Genomic DNA, 15,403 nt, shown 5'->3' with positions numbered 1-15,403 from the left:
GAATGTCAGCGGGCCGTACATCCGATGACAGCATGCTTATTTCTGCCTAACATCGTATACACAAAATCGAGAGCGCCGAACACACCTCGGCTTTCGGGTGACGATTGTTGTAGAACACGCTCAATTCGGCCGCCGACATCGCCAGCTCGAGCGCGATGACTTTTATGATCGCCAGGGGTGGTCCATACGCCGTCAGGGGGAAGACGTAGCCTTTCGAAGTTCCCTGGATGTTCAGAGCAGACTCATCACTTAAATATCACGATACAACCTTTGTCCGGGGCATTTTCTATTTTTCAATTCCTCGATATCCTCAGCCTCATCGTCACTCACTTGCGTGTACCCAAGCTGATGCAGAATGGGCGCCGTTCCCTCCATGCGGGTCCACTTCTGGGGACTTCCACTTTTCAGGAAAGGTATCTTGTTCCAGTTTTTATATCTATGAAGAACGTGTCGTGAGTTTGCCAGGTCTTCCTCTCGGTTGATCCTCGGGGAGATAGCGTATAGGGCTGAATAAATAATCATCGAGCTCCATGCCTTGCTCGCGGACTCTACGAACCTTTCCCTGGCAGGTTTGAGGAGTTCTTTTGCGTACTTTGCCAGTAATCGAAGACAGTCACTGAGCTCCATCAATGTCATGCCGTTCTACGTGAGAAAAGTTTACGATTAGAAGATGAAGAGCCTTCTCCTTCTCGGATCCTTCTCAGCGTGGATCTCAACTTACGCGCAAGTTTGTATGAGTCAGATCTTGGATGTTGACGAGTTCGAATTTCTTTATGAAAGGACAGTCCACTTGTAGCATGATGTAGACAGACTGATCAATCGTAGCGTAAGAGAGCGATTCCATCGCTATCTTCTTCGCGGTTCTGGAAATCGGCTTGAGTGAGATGGGAAGACCAGATCATCAAGATCCTAAACAGCTCCAAGACTGACCTCGGATCCGTGTCCACTGTGTACCAAAGTTTCATCGGATCGCTAGTGTTCGCCCGCGGTACGAATGCGCTGGCATCTTGGTGACAGTCTTCGGATGAGACTTTCCTGATTGAGAAATCGATGGCTGAGTCTTCGGGGTCTCCCACCACAGACTCAGAAAACGTGCCCGAGTCCATTGCTCCTGTAAAGCATATCCCGATGCTGAAAGTCAGCGGACGATCAAAAATCATGGATGAGATGGTTACATCGAAGGGAGTCACGTGTTATGAAATCGCACAGCAAGATGAGAGAGAATCGAACAGATGAACAGACACGAGAATCGATCCGCCGTCATCCGATTCGATCCGTGATCCAGACTGGATCCAGACCACCTCAGCCGTCTGTCTTGGCTCAATAGATTCTGGCCTGACACTGATGCTCATGGTAGACTCACCTGATTCATAAATCATAACAGAGCTCTTTGTCGACGGTACATGTCGCACTCGAAATGTCACGGCGAATGTGATGCTTACTAGAGAACGGATTTGCTGTCGCTAATCGTGACAATGTGTTCTATATCCTCTGGTACCTCGCTTCGCGATTTTGTGGGATACCACATAGGAGCGACATCGTCGGTCGACATGGACCGTGGCCTCGCTTAAGAGACGGCCCCTGCGTAGGATTCAACCCAAAACGCGTTCCGAAGCACAGCTCGAGCTATCTAGGAGTCAATACGGTTTCGAGATTCTCGTCGCCCTTCAACACAAGGAGGATCGGAACTTCCCCCCACCGGCACATCTCGATCTCGGATCCGCATCTCATGGTCAGCTCGTGAAGGTTCACAGCTTCTTTGTCGACATGGTAGAATCTAGGTATTTGACTGCGAAAAAATTCTCTCAGTATCCGGCTTCGAACTTCGGACCGAGCAGGAGCGAGAGGGAGGTGCGAGCGCGTGGGAAAGGGCGCCCCGGGTGAACCTTCTGATATCGTCATATGATTGACAGGATTTTCGCCTCGAGAAAGAAATTGGAAGTACCGAATCAGAGGCTTCCGGAGGAGCCTTCTTTGTCCTGACAATGAGTGCAAAGACATCGGGTCCCATCGACGTTGCGTCAAATGCTTATCTCGACAAGTATTCCTAGAAATGGTCGAGCTCTCCCGTGTCGTATCGCGCCAATGATAGCCTGTCAACGGCTTTCGGTCGCCGGGTCATCGTGGTCCTGCTGCCGATTATTTCGTCTCGAGGAAAGCCTTCCTCCATGGGTTCTCTTCCTTCGTAATCCGGCTCGCATGGGCCTTCAAAGAATATACATGGATACAGCCGAGCCGTTAGAAATTGTGAGAGGATCGCGGAATCCGTTGAACCGTCTCCGACTGAAACTCATCAATCGAATGAGAGCTATGATAATCGTCTCAAAATCCTCTTCCCTCCTGGACATATTTTTTCCCCATTTCGAATCTCAGAGGATAACATCCGTCAGAAGGCTGGAGCCTGAGCTCGATTTCCGGGTTCCTCATGCATCGAGTCGGCTCCCGCTCCTCCCCATAAGATTCTCCAGAACGAGGAGGGAAGAATACGGGGCCAGAACCTGAACGGGGCTGGATGACGATTGTCGCAGCGACTGGTCAGAACAAATCATGGATGACTCGAGTTTAAGGAGAAATGACAGCATTGCTGAATGTGACCCAATTTCCCAAGTCCTACATTGGTTCGTCTCATGGGGCTCGAGAATCGAGGCACTCACCGGGAACTTCTTACTCTAAATAGCGCAGAACCCATACCATTGGCGACCTCGATCATCTAATTCCATGAGACGTCGATGGATATCGAGAGAACTGTTTAGAATCAGACCAGAGGTCAGACGTACAAGCGGTATGACATTTGGAGCTCTGACCTGCTGCGAATCCGTGCGTTCAGTGGGCGGGGTCTTCTATATTCACAGTCTATTCGTGGAATTCGCGTTGGAATCTAGTCGGAGGTTTCCCTCCGTTAAGGATGCGGGATTCCACAGTAGATAATTTTTCCGCGTCACGGACAGGGGCCATTGCCATAAATAAAATGAGGAATTTTTGCTGCGCTTCTTTCACTCGGGAAACAGGAGAGCAATGGAGGAGGTCAATGTTGCTACTTCTCGCGGATCGTGAGACGCCGTGCTATTTTTGGCAGAAGTCATGAGGATCAATCAATAAAGGTACTCCGATGTTAGGCGGGTAGCTCTCTCATATATGCTCACCTCGAGATCGGATTTCGAGAATAGTAGAGGCTGACCGAGTCGATCGGAATCATGGATACCCCGCCACAATCGAGACAGCGTCAGAACTCACCTTAAGCGGAATCCTCCGATTTCCTTCTAACGCGCGCCTGGAACGCTAGTGGGGATGTTGACAGAGAACTGTGCAGCAGCGCACTCACTGATTCAAACAAATGACGGCAATGGCGGAAGACGGGCCACAGTCCCAAAACGAGGCTCCTTAACTCGACTCCAGTCCAATGTTTGCAGTGAGGCTCCGGCAATCGGCAAGCAGCGGCTCCGCTTCAAAGGGTGCAGTCGTCGCCGAGGCGGTGCCTCCGCAGGCTTGTCGCAAGCATCCTTGCAGGGAGGAGTCAAGCGGTAGTCGCGGGGGCGGAGTTCCGCTTGCACCTCTCGAGCTAGGCTGCCAATTTTCCGGGCAGGGGAAGCCGCTGCAGCGAACAGCTAGTCTGAGCGAGTTGCTCCTACGAGTTGAGGGCTCTATTCGAAATGCGAATCCAAAATCGGTGGCTGGTCGAGGGGATATTCGATGAAATCCATAAAGACTCCGTAAACTGATGAACCCTATAGCTTCCTGTTCTTCACCGTATGTTACGAATTCTCCCACTAGATGCTGGTCAGGATCGGAATTGGAGCTAAGACGAGAGCATGCGCTATTTCGGGATAAAATATGAATACTGATGACTAGAGCTCGGAAGTTCAGGCACTCAAAAATCTCAGAAATGGCAGGCGGGAAGCCACTAAAAACCCCCGAAAAAGGCACCGAAACTGGGCAAAATAGGCGTTATAGGCAGGGAAACAAACGCATCGAAGCGTCGCTCAGCGTCGTATTGTGAGAATTTCATGTGTTAACATGGATTCCCATCGGTGAGTAATCGACGCCGATCTGATACGAGCATTCTACAAGGACGAATTTTTTTTGCCCGCTCTGGCGGAGCATCGGAACTTGTCGAGAGCAAGATGTGCTCCTGGAAACTAGGTTCGCCGACCTCATCTCATCACCGTTCTCAATAAGAAACCCTCAGTTTGCCCCGAAATCCTCGGAACTCGGTCCCTCGGAAGCTCGAAAAGGCACTCTAGGCACGAAAAAATGAAACAGGCAGTTGACATCAAAAAATGCCGAAAAAAGCAGATAGAGGCATTTAAGGCATAATGCCTGAACCTCCGAGCTCTAGTCATGACTCATGACATCCTCGATTTATGAACATCGCTCGATGATTGAACTGACCCCATTAGATCACCGTCGCATGGATTGAGTCTTTTCTGAGTGATCGTCTTTTCGAGCAATGGTTGACGGTGTCCGCAGTGATCCTTTCCCTGCCTCAAGTGGGTCCCCGCAGGGGAGCTCGCTTTCCCCATTGCTCTTCGCTATTTACCTGCTCGACATAGGCGACTATCTTCCTCCGGATATCGACTATCTGCTCTACGCCGATGACCTTAAGCTGTGGTCATCGGTTTCGCGGGCTGACGATTGTGTTCGTCTCCTGGAGGCCATCTACGGCGTCTTACGCTGGTCCTCCGATAATTGTATGTCGCTGTCCCATGAGAAGACAGTGGTTCTCGGATCTGGCTTCGACTGGGATTACTCACTTGACGGTACGGTTCTCTCCTGCTCCCCCTCCACGAGAGATCTGGGGGTCTGGATTCGCCCGGATCTCGATTTTAGCGAACATATGTGTCCGTTGGTACGCTCCTCTCAAGCGCTTGTCAACTCGATCTTTCGCTGCCTTGTCGTCAGACAACCAGATTCATATGTTCGTCTATTCAAGTCGCTGGTACTTTCACAGTTCGTGTTTTGCGCTCCTGTATGGAAGCCTTTCCTCGTACATCTTCGTAAATCATCGATGAGGTTCAGAACTATTTCCGGAGGCGGTTATCTCTTCGCTGCTCGTATCAAGACTGGAACCCCTCCCCCATGTCTGAGATTCTCGACAAGTATGATCTCCGCGTCCTCCGACAGCTTTATGGAGCTGATTTGCTGGATCTGTTTTTTGACATCAGGCTCAATACGCGTAGACGTGGCTGTACAATCATGCCTAAATTCGTCGCCAGGACTATTGACCGTGTAAACAATCTCTTCGCATGGAGGTTATCTGAGTTAGAACATTCCCAGGGCCCCCCGAACCCCGAATATCTCTCTGTTACACGCCATTAGGAACCACGGGCTGTGATATTATCCTTTTTTTTCGGACACTGCATACAGGGGCGTACGCAGGAGGGGGCTAAAGGGGCTATAGCCCCCTCCCAGATGGTTACTTCGTAATGCTGTAGTATAGGAGTGAATCGTTATATTGGATTTCAGCCCCATGCGGAGACCTGATCTAGCCCCCCCCCAAGAAAAATCCTGCGTACGCCACTGACTGCATATAGTCTTCAAAATAAAGGAGCTATTCAATTCAATTCGATTAGATCACAAGGATTCAGTACTGAGTACTCGTGAAATTTCAGGGAGACGACTCGGCGCCATTGATCTCTAATCAGGAGCAACCTCTAGGCGAAGACGAAGTAGATGTCGAGCTGGAAGACTCGGACACAGGCCCCGACCCCGAAAAGTAGCCGAGGCATCTTCCTAAAATGGGGTTTCTTAGCGACCTTAGGTTCGAATGAGCATCGGGTTTGCTCCCTGGAACGTTCTTTGATGGATCCCTTTTAGGGTCTTTAGGCCTCAGACTGGCTTCGATATGATCATTGCGAGGAGGAAATTCCGTGCTTCACGAGGGTTTTGGGTCTCTGAACGACGTTGGACGGACTTTTTTCTGTCCTCTCGAGGAGCGCAGTGAGTTTTTCTGCGAAAGAAGTCGAGGCTTTCAGTTAGTAGACGATGATGATGGATTACTTCCTTTATTGTTTCCCGGCGTCATTTATCTACGATGTTCGAGCGTTGCTGACAGAGATGTTTATTTTCTCTGCGAAGCTCTAGTCGACGCTGCCTATCGTGACATAATACACCACAAGGTACAGAGATAGAAACAGCACAGAGGATACTCGCTGCAGAACCGTCAGCAACCGTGGCCAGGTCCGAGTGGCCTCGAACCTTTCCTCGACCACGGGTAGGTCCTCCAGACCCTGCCCAGCCGGAGGATTTTGCATCTCGGCCTCCCCGGTGGCATCGGAAATCAAGGCTTTTTCACTCAGTAAATAGCTCTGGACGGATTCCGCGTGTAAGAGGCGATCCAAGAGAGGGTGCGAGGGGAGCTGTATCGTTCTGCTCTCCTCGAGAATCATGATAAGGACCGCGAGGAAAGTAATGAAAGCCGTGAAAAACATGAGATCCGATGCGAACTTCAGAATGAGGGGAGTTGTAGAAGAAGAACGTAACATGATTGAGTAATTATTGATCGTGTACGTCATGAGCAACAGTCCGATCAGAGGCTTCTCCGAACTTTTTCGGAGAAGTCAGCGGCAGCCAGCAAGAGAGCGCAGTCAGTGCGGTGCCGATACACATCGGGATGACGAATAGATGGAAATGGTACGAGAATCTCCTCTCGATAACGAGATCTAATTGTAGAGTGTAATCGAAGTAATCGTCAAAACTCCCCGGACGGAGACGGAAATCGGCAGCGAGAAGACGCCATTCCGCGAATCGACTGGTGAATTTTCTCGTAGTCTCGATGGAGCACGGGTTTCAGATTGAGTTTCTTGATGCCGTACGTCGTGGAGCCAAACAGCACCGAGCACTGGTGTCTGTCCACAGGAAAGGCGTACATATCGGTGTCGCAGCTCACACTCATAATTCACAAAATCCCAAGGTGCCATTAGAGAAGAGTCGTATGGGACTCCGGCGTCTGTTGTAAGGGTTCATGAAATTCACTCGGTTGAAGATTACTATATCCGGGACCCACATTTCGTATTCGAGGAACGTCACGGATTGGAGACCGTTGAAATCGTTCGGATCCCAGTTGAGGATTTCAGCGAACCAGGATACGCAGGTCTGGCCTTTGAACGTGGCTTCTCCTATAGATAAAAAGATGGGAGATGCGAGACACATCGGGAGGGCGGGGGAATCCGGACATTCGAAATCATCGATATTCGACCGTTATCAATCCTTCATCACACTTATACTCACGTCCGTCAAGCAGGATAGAGAAGATTCCCGATACATCGACGGTCACGGTAACATCAATCGTTGTGTTCTCGGAGAGAACTGGTCGCACCAAGCGATTCTTGAGTCGTGACCCGGTCATCCCGAGTGCCTTCCGGAGTCTTTGGATATCCGGAAGGTGCTCGTCTTGGACACTTTGGAACGCGACACACGAGATCACCGAGATAATGCAAAGAACTGAAGTATCTAACAGCGCCATCATGGGAGCACCTGTGAGACCGCCAGACAGCTTGTCTGACCGATTCCCGAGGGGCGGATCCATTCCAGGTTGACCAGAGGCGAATCATCCTTTCTCCCGCTAGAAACGAGTCATTCGCTCGTAAGACGAGATTTCCTTTGACAGCGAACACCTAGGTTTTCACTAGAGCTTGGACCTCGGTGCGTTCGCTCGAGCTCAAGCTTCCGCGAAGATTATCCATTCGTGATCTTGAACCGTGACTTCGCATCCAGAGCCCTCCTCGCGATCCGCAAGAGGCGGTGTTCCGCGGGCGCCGGGCTCCTTTGCTGGAGGGACGACTTCGGCATATTTGCATTGCCGCTTAATTCTCTCCCGTCGATTCTCCGAGCGTCCTAGGTCAGCGATCCCTGGACTGTGGCTGATGAAAATCCTGATACTAATCGCAGGACCAGGACGCCTTGTTGATGACCGGGACATCGGAACGGGCCTCGGGAAATGTTATGCAGTCCGATAAAGAGGTCGAATTTTCAATCCTTGTTCCGGAACCCAGATTGTCTGTCTATAACTATGACAGACTGTGGAAGATTGGCATTTTGCATCAAAAAAGCCGAAAAAAGCAGATATAGGCATTTAAGGCATAACGCCTGAGCTTCCGAGCTCTACGATGACCGATCTGTCGATTCCCTGAGTCGCTTTTCAGCTGTTCCCGGGGACTTCCAGTGGAGATACCATAGGGTAGGTACCTTGAATCCTCTTGATACTTATTCTACGATACCGTACGACTTCCAGCTCTGACGGAGAGTCGCTTGCTGGAATGTTCAAGGGCGGATTTCAGCTTGGTTCTGCTTCTATATATTTTCATTAATATTGTCAGACGGACATATTGAAAATAGATATCCGCGGTACCCGAACTACCAGTGTGTGTCGGACCTCCTGCAATATAAAAACTTCATCTCCACATCTTTAGGGGGCCGGAGGGCTGTTGATCCTAAATCGATTCGAGTTCCTCCTCGATCGGGAACTGAGGGCGATACAAAAATTTGGCATCGTCTATATTGCGGCCAAATATCGAGGAAAAAATGACGCGTTCCGTACTCTTCAACTTCGGAACGCTCCTTAACACTCCAGCTACCCATAAGAACTTATTCCTGTTTGTGGGAAAGAGTTCTAAAGATTCGAAACTTTCCAATCAATGACGCGTCCGCCTTCGATCCTAGCTCACAGCCCGCGGTAGCTCTTCTACATAATCATGTGCATATCTGGAAACAAGCTCTTGAAGATGTATCATCGCAGCACACGCTTGGGCTGCCAGCTTCCCTTCGCATTTCCCGCACTCACTGAGGCTGCCGTCATTTGCAGTATGAGTGATATCGGAGGCCTCTGACTCACAATCGGAGTCGATGCCCGTCGAAATCGCGCCTCTTCCTCTCGAATTCGACAAAACTCACGCGGGCAGCTAGTAGCGTTCGCTCTCTGTCCCATATCATGATTTCCGGAATCACTCGATGACCATGCCCAATCGGGGAAGGAGATTTTCCAGATCAGAGCGCGAATTTGGGCCGTAATTCCGCTAAGCATATTCTCGAAATCTCATTGCCAGGGTGCTCCGACGTGAGCTGTTTGAGAAGTCTCGGAGCCTCAAAGACTTCAGCCTCCCTCTGGAAATGGAACTCAAGATGCGGAAAAATTACCTCTATGACTTATCCGCACTTCCGTATACCATCCTCGACAACTCTGCAATACTAATGACAATAATCGAGGGTAGAATCACTCAATGTCTCGTCAGCTATTTCTCGCTCGAACCCGGTGGGGGTATGTTCCGCAGCCCAACGATCAGAATATTCACTCATGTGGGCAGATATCTTCGGCTCCAGCGCATGGGCGCTCCCCCTCCAACATCCCGTCACTCTTTCTCCCTTCCGAGTTTTCACCCCTTAGTCATCAAGATTATCCCCCTCTGGGACTGGTCTCCGATGGTGACCAGATATCTGAGGCGACTCAATCCCTGATTCGCACTCGTAGTATTTCCGCATGCTTCGCATCGGAAGACACTTCTCACGGCTGCTAGAAGCAGTCGGTTGAATGTACAGCGGAACCTGTCCTCGTTACCGATCCCATCTGTCGGTGTGATCTCAGGAATGCGGAGCGCTGGCTCGCAACTGAAAGAATCCACATCCGCGTTTTCGCACAGCGACCAGTTGTAACGGACCCGGAATGCAAAATGGTCGCACTTCACTACAGAAGGCACATAACTGCTCTTTTCACGAGTGTAACGGGTTTTCTCGTGGAGCATCGCTCCGTTCATGGAATCCCAGCGATATCATTCGACTCATTCGAAAGCTGGATCCCCGCAGTGTCGATTATTTCTCGCCAGGAAACGAAGCGTGATTTGAACTTTATGAATGCGCGTCAATCGATCAACCGTCGCGTCTTCTGAGACTTCTGTCCTTCATCTTTCAGGATGAGCTTTATTTCATGCAAACAAATAAATATAATAAATACAGGAGGCTCGCGTCCGAAACATCAATAAAGACGTGGGGTAGAGTTCAAAGCCGAATCATACTCTCCGGGTTACCCTCAATCCTCCGTGATGATCAATTATGGGAAGTATGCGTGAAGAATCGAGCAGCATCGAAACGGAAGAAATCAGCCGGAGCGACCTCTGAGCGGAGCATAAATAAAATCAGGTCGTCAGCCTCAAGCTAGTCCCGGCGAGCGGCATCAATGATGACTGTCGGTATTCCGTCTGCGTCCGCCAGCGTGGGAGAAGATCGGAGAAGCTACAGACTTCACTCTCGAAGAGCCGCTGATCGAAGGCTGGCTCTTCTCGGGCTCGTCATATTTCCTAGGCGTGAAACCCGTGCGCTTGACGAAGGTGCGTTTGAAGCTTCTCTGAGAGGAAGGAAGATGAGAATATTCTAGACATGTTGAATGATGACACGCGTCGAGTAAATTCATCCGAGCCACTAATTCGAGAGAGGACAGGGAAAAATGCAAGTGTATACTCACAGATGATGCGGACGCTTTCAAATTGACGGGATATTCTTTCTTGAGGAATCTCAACGCGGGGTAGTCTTCAAGAGCGTCTTCATTGGATGAGTCGGGAGTCCCATAAAGATAGTGGCTAGGCACCTGGAGAAAGCGAGAAAAGTCGTTGAAGTCTCGACGCGAGATCCCCCTACCGCTTTGAAAACGAGAGCTCGAACTTGCCTGAGCTTGCGGAGCGTGGCGACTCGGGTTTGCGTAGCTGACCGGAGCGAGACCCAGAGGAGCTACGTTGACGGGGAACACAGGCTCCGAAGAGACACCAGGTATTGAGTTCCGCAGATCTGATATCTTCCCTTCGTATTTCCCGTCATTCAGATTGTTATGGTGCGCCGAATGAAGAAGAGCGCTCGACTTCGGTATGAAGGATTCGACGGCAGTCTCATCGTCCTCTGCTATCAGCTTTCGCTTCAAATGTGAATAATCGAAGGGCAATAACCCTCTATCGTAGGTGAGGAGCGTTTTCGGATCTACCGGTTCCGTGTGCTCAACTGTCACTTGTCTCGGTCGTGAGGCAAGTCTCTCCTGATTAGCGTATTTCTTTCTCAGATATTCGCGGTAGAACTCCTTCTTGCTTGACCAGCCGGTGCTTCTGATCGGAGGATTCTTCAAAACGACCCCGATTCCGTTTTCTGAAGCTGTCGCGCCGGGGACAACGGCTTTCTCCGCTTGGTGAATGCCAAATACTGATTCGCTAGCCAGCGTGTTGCTTGAAGAAAAGTAGCCAGGCACGTCTCGGACTGGCACGGGTGATACTGTAATGTCCGACTTCCTGAATAGCCCGCTCAGTGTTTCAAACAATTGCCGTAGACTCACGGAATGGAAGACTACGGAACTTGCCTTCCAGGCGAGGCCCCGATTCCGTCACGGAAAAAATCGACAAGTTGTGGCATCAAATTATAAAACCAAATCTCACCATGCAGTTCTGGACGGAGCGATGCGATTGAGCCAGACTTGGATACGATCAAGGGTTCGCGGTCCTCTATCGTGAGAGCGGACTTTTCTATAGGAGCTGAAGCACCTGTATGTATTTCTGAAATACTGGATGAGCTGTATCCACGGCGACGTGACGAGGAAACATCTCTGTAGAAGCAAATCAACAACTTTACCTGTCCTATATGCTGAATCATGATCGTGGGCAGAATGGGCTTGAGTGTGTGCTGGATACTGATCTATTTCATCGGATGGATGCTTATTGGAGAGCTCGAACTCCTCTTCGTGAGAGGAGTGAAGCCGGACCGTTTCGTCCGACGAGTCGTGTTTCGCATCGAGCCTCTGCAACAATGCTTCGTCTTCGACCTCATCTTTTGTCTCTGCAGGCTTTGTAATGGCGGATCCAGTGTGTGAGGGCGCTGTTCCAGGCTCGTTCGTATTGATCACGACTCGGAAACCTGCAGCGAGGAATTTCGAGAGACTTGAGAAAATGTCGGCTGCATGTCTTGGCAACGCCTGAGATCTCGCGATTCGGCTCACTCCGCTCTACCTTTTTCGTCTGCGACGTATTGTACGTATCTTTTGCGCCCATCGGCATCTGTTATCGTGTACCCGCCGCGTTTGTTCCCGAAAGCGTCACCGGCCTTGAACAATCAATCACAACATTAGGGTCGGAAACCTCCTATTGTGGGTTTTGAATTTCGCAACGTGTAGGGCGTCGGGTTTCCGAATCACTTACTTCCCATCTTCCGTTAGATGATCCCCAACCATCATCGATAGAATATCCGAATTTATAGCTGCCGGTATCCTGAAGTTCAAACTCTAGCATGTTAACTCTGAATTTGTTCGCCCCAGGATTTCGAATAATGAAGCACTGGTTCTCATCTCGAGCCCCGAGCCGGAGTCGATGGGATCGATGTCGATGTGCTGCATCTGAGCAATCATCGCCTTTAGGGCGATTTTTTTCCGGAGAGCTCCTACGGATCGTCGCTCGATCGATGGCATGAAGGGCCATCGGATAGTGAACCAGGACCTCACTCATCCCTCCCGTTCATGGCGATCCGCGGAGCAATGCAGTGCAAATCCACTATCCGTAATGCGGTTTTTTGAATCTTTTGTTGACGCTCACGGAGCGTGGAATCCGATGGATCCTAATTTCCCCGATAATGACCATGCTCGACAGAGCGACCTTGTTCATCTTCACTTTCTGTAGGCCGGACGACCGTTGGAGTCGCCCATTTATTAGCTATAGGCCAGCGAGGGAGTCAGTTTGACCGACTGGCTACATAACACCACGCCCGTGACTTCCACTGATTGCTCATCCAGCTCGAATCGGACAAAGAGCTACCGAAACAAAAGAACCGTTCCATTCAAGTTAGTGAAGTTTCCCGCCCTCTGTTCCCGAATAACAGAAGCGGGCGTGTGAAGTCCGTTCATTGAGGACCTTCGCTCTTGCGTTCGACTCGCACCGGCCCTTCGACAAGTACTCGTAGTCGCGTAAGTCGCTCGGGCGATGTGATGACGCGCCAACGCACCGACCAGCGGCACCCCAGGGGAAGCTGAAGACCTCAGCTTATATAATTAGTTGTGTTTCAGATTTTAGAATGTTCAAAGCGCAATGCCGCAATGACAAAAGATCGGGCTGGCGGAGGCGATCAGCGCAGCCACACCGAAGGCTGCTCAGAAGCTTTTCTTGAAGGTAGAGCTTTTCCAAGTTCTATTCGATCCCGATGTCCGGCCCGGGGCCACCGATCGGCACAGCTCAGGGTGCTCGCGTCGGGGATAGAGCGATGACAGCACTGGATCCCGTCAGCGGATCCAGTCAGTTTAGAGCAGTTTCATCTAGGTTTGCGCAAATACATATACGCAAGTTTTCCATTGTGAATACTCACGCTTTGCGATCGATGTACAACACTTGAAGCTTCCGGGGTCTCACCAAATACGTCTGCGACGAGTCCCATACCTGCGAACTAGAATGACTCGTTTTGAGTTTCTGTGATTGTCGCGCGACTTGGATTCCGGAGAGAACGCTGAGTTGCTCTCGGCAGAGATTTCGACAAATATGAATGTTCTCCTCGGGGGTTCTCCCAGAAATTCTTCCGCTTTTGCCAAGTCGGAACGCAGCGAATGATCTCGTGCGGACCACAGATTTTCCTCGCACAAGTCTTTATCGGAGCACGTCGACGCATTCCATTGTTCTAGCAGTCAATGTCGATACTGCTCAGTGTTGGGGCAAATGCTATTCGTGGTTTTGCAGGAAAGGCTGCGAACCTTCTGCGACAGCTCGGAGTTGAGATCGCTTCCTTGCTGCAATATTTGCCGATCAATGTTCTGATAATGGAGAACCGAGATTCGATCCCTCCGGGATTCGAGCATTGAGAAGATAGTGAAAAGTTCAGAAGGGCTCCCTACCGCTTTGACCCCTTTCATTCAAAAGCCGCTCATTCGCCTCCGATTGAAAGTACAAATCTGATGGAACGAGCACAATTCGAGCTGAACTTCGGGAGGGAAAATGACATCACGATAGAACCGTTCAAATCAGTCACCCAGAAGCCCAAGTCAGGGGTCGCGAGTCGCGAACATTTTCATTGCTTTTCTGTGATCACTCCAAGACACTCGTTTGGGACAAATCGTCCAAAAATTCTGAGCGATTGGATTTCCGAGCATCGCTGGGCTCATTGCTTGCGATCGATTCATTCACGTACAGAGCCGATAGAGACCTGCGGGATCGGCGGCTGACTGCTCCGATATATGGGACGACCGACAAAAACACCCTTCCGACTCCGACGATACAACCTTCGGAAATTCTACGCCTCGTGGTACGATTCAGGGTTGTGCTCAGCACGTCTACCCTGCGACTCCATGCTTTGACTCTTTCGCGCGAGCTCGGAATCCGCAATCGATTCCTTCACGGGGGCTCGAAATCCAACCTTCGCTAGCGTTTTCTGTTGAAGACTTGGTTTCCGAGTCGAACTTGCGGCCGGAATGAGCAAATGCTGATGAGGCTTTTGTCCCCGAATCGACTCCGGAACTACAGAAAGTCCACCGCCGTTTTCTCTTCCTTTTTCTCCCCGGTATTCGGGTCGTTCACGCTTATAAGGCAATCAGACGAATTAGCTCCCGATTCCATCTCGCATTGTTCCGAACTCACGGAGCCCGATGTCTCTATCTATAGCTGAGGAAGTACGAACAAGGTTTCGCTCTTTGTTCGCCCGCTCGGAAAGACTTCTATGTTGCGAACATAGGGGGCGACGTTTTTCACGGGGTTCACGCGCTCAACTAGATTTTCGTCTATCCAAGACCATCGACGAATTGTGCACAAAACACGCTCCGTCTAAAAGTAATCAGATCTCTAATTCGGATCCCTCACGAGGATTTTGGTGCGCCTCCCACCGCTGACTCCGCCCCCTAACGAATGCGCCTCCTAGGGTGACGCACACCCCTCTCGAAAAAAATCTCTCTACCTAGAGTCCAGACAAGCAGTCCCTAATAGATAGAGCCCGATCTCTCTCCCTCCGTTGTGACTCAGTCAGAAAACTCAGATGTATTCTCCAAAGAAATTCAGCGACTTGAAACGTTCTGCTCAGAATATCATCCCTGACGAGGGCGGGGGACAAGTTCTCCAAATGTGTGATATACCTAGGAGAGACGAGAGCTCCGACCATCCACCATTCACAGAGTGCTCATGTGCCCTCATTGTTCGAGGTCAGGCTTGCAGACGATATTCCGAAGAGTTACCATAAAGTTCAATCACTGGTGCAATGTCCAAATCCATCGATTGGAACGCACGATTGAGGGTTGCTCGAGAGATCGCTCTTTTCCAAACATCCCTACTCCCGACGTTTCGAAACCCGGATCGAGTCTTGAACCTGCGGTGCATATGACGGAGAACGAAGAAATCGATCTCGCAAGGCAACAGAGGGCCATGTCCGATGCGACACAGAGCATTCAATGGCACCTATATTCGGGGGGGGGCGAAGGGTG

At 50.5% G+C, this 15,403-nt stretch overlaps 1 pseudogene; it reads right to left on the bottom strand.

Moving 5' to 3' along the window:
- Positions 1-6,077: 6,077 nt before the first annotated feature.
- On the bottom strand, positions 6,078-7,462 carry LOC108864815 (neuronal acetylcholine receptor subunit alpha-10-like; annotated as a pseudogene).
- Positions 7,463-15,403: the final 7,941 nt, after the last annotated feature.

The sequence above is a fragment of the Galendromus occidentalis genome, unplaced genomic scaffold (assembly GCF_000255335.2).
Source record: "Galendromus occidentalis unplaced genomic scaffold, Mocc_1.1 scf7180000077522, whole genome shotgun sequence".
Lineage (NCBI taxonomy): Eukaryota > Metazoa > Arthropoda > Arachnida > Mesostigmata > Phytoseiidae > Galendromus > Galendromus occidentalis.
Note: the sequence above shows the minus strand (reverse complement) of the source record. Positions and strands in the feature narration are given on the sequence as shown.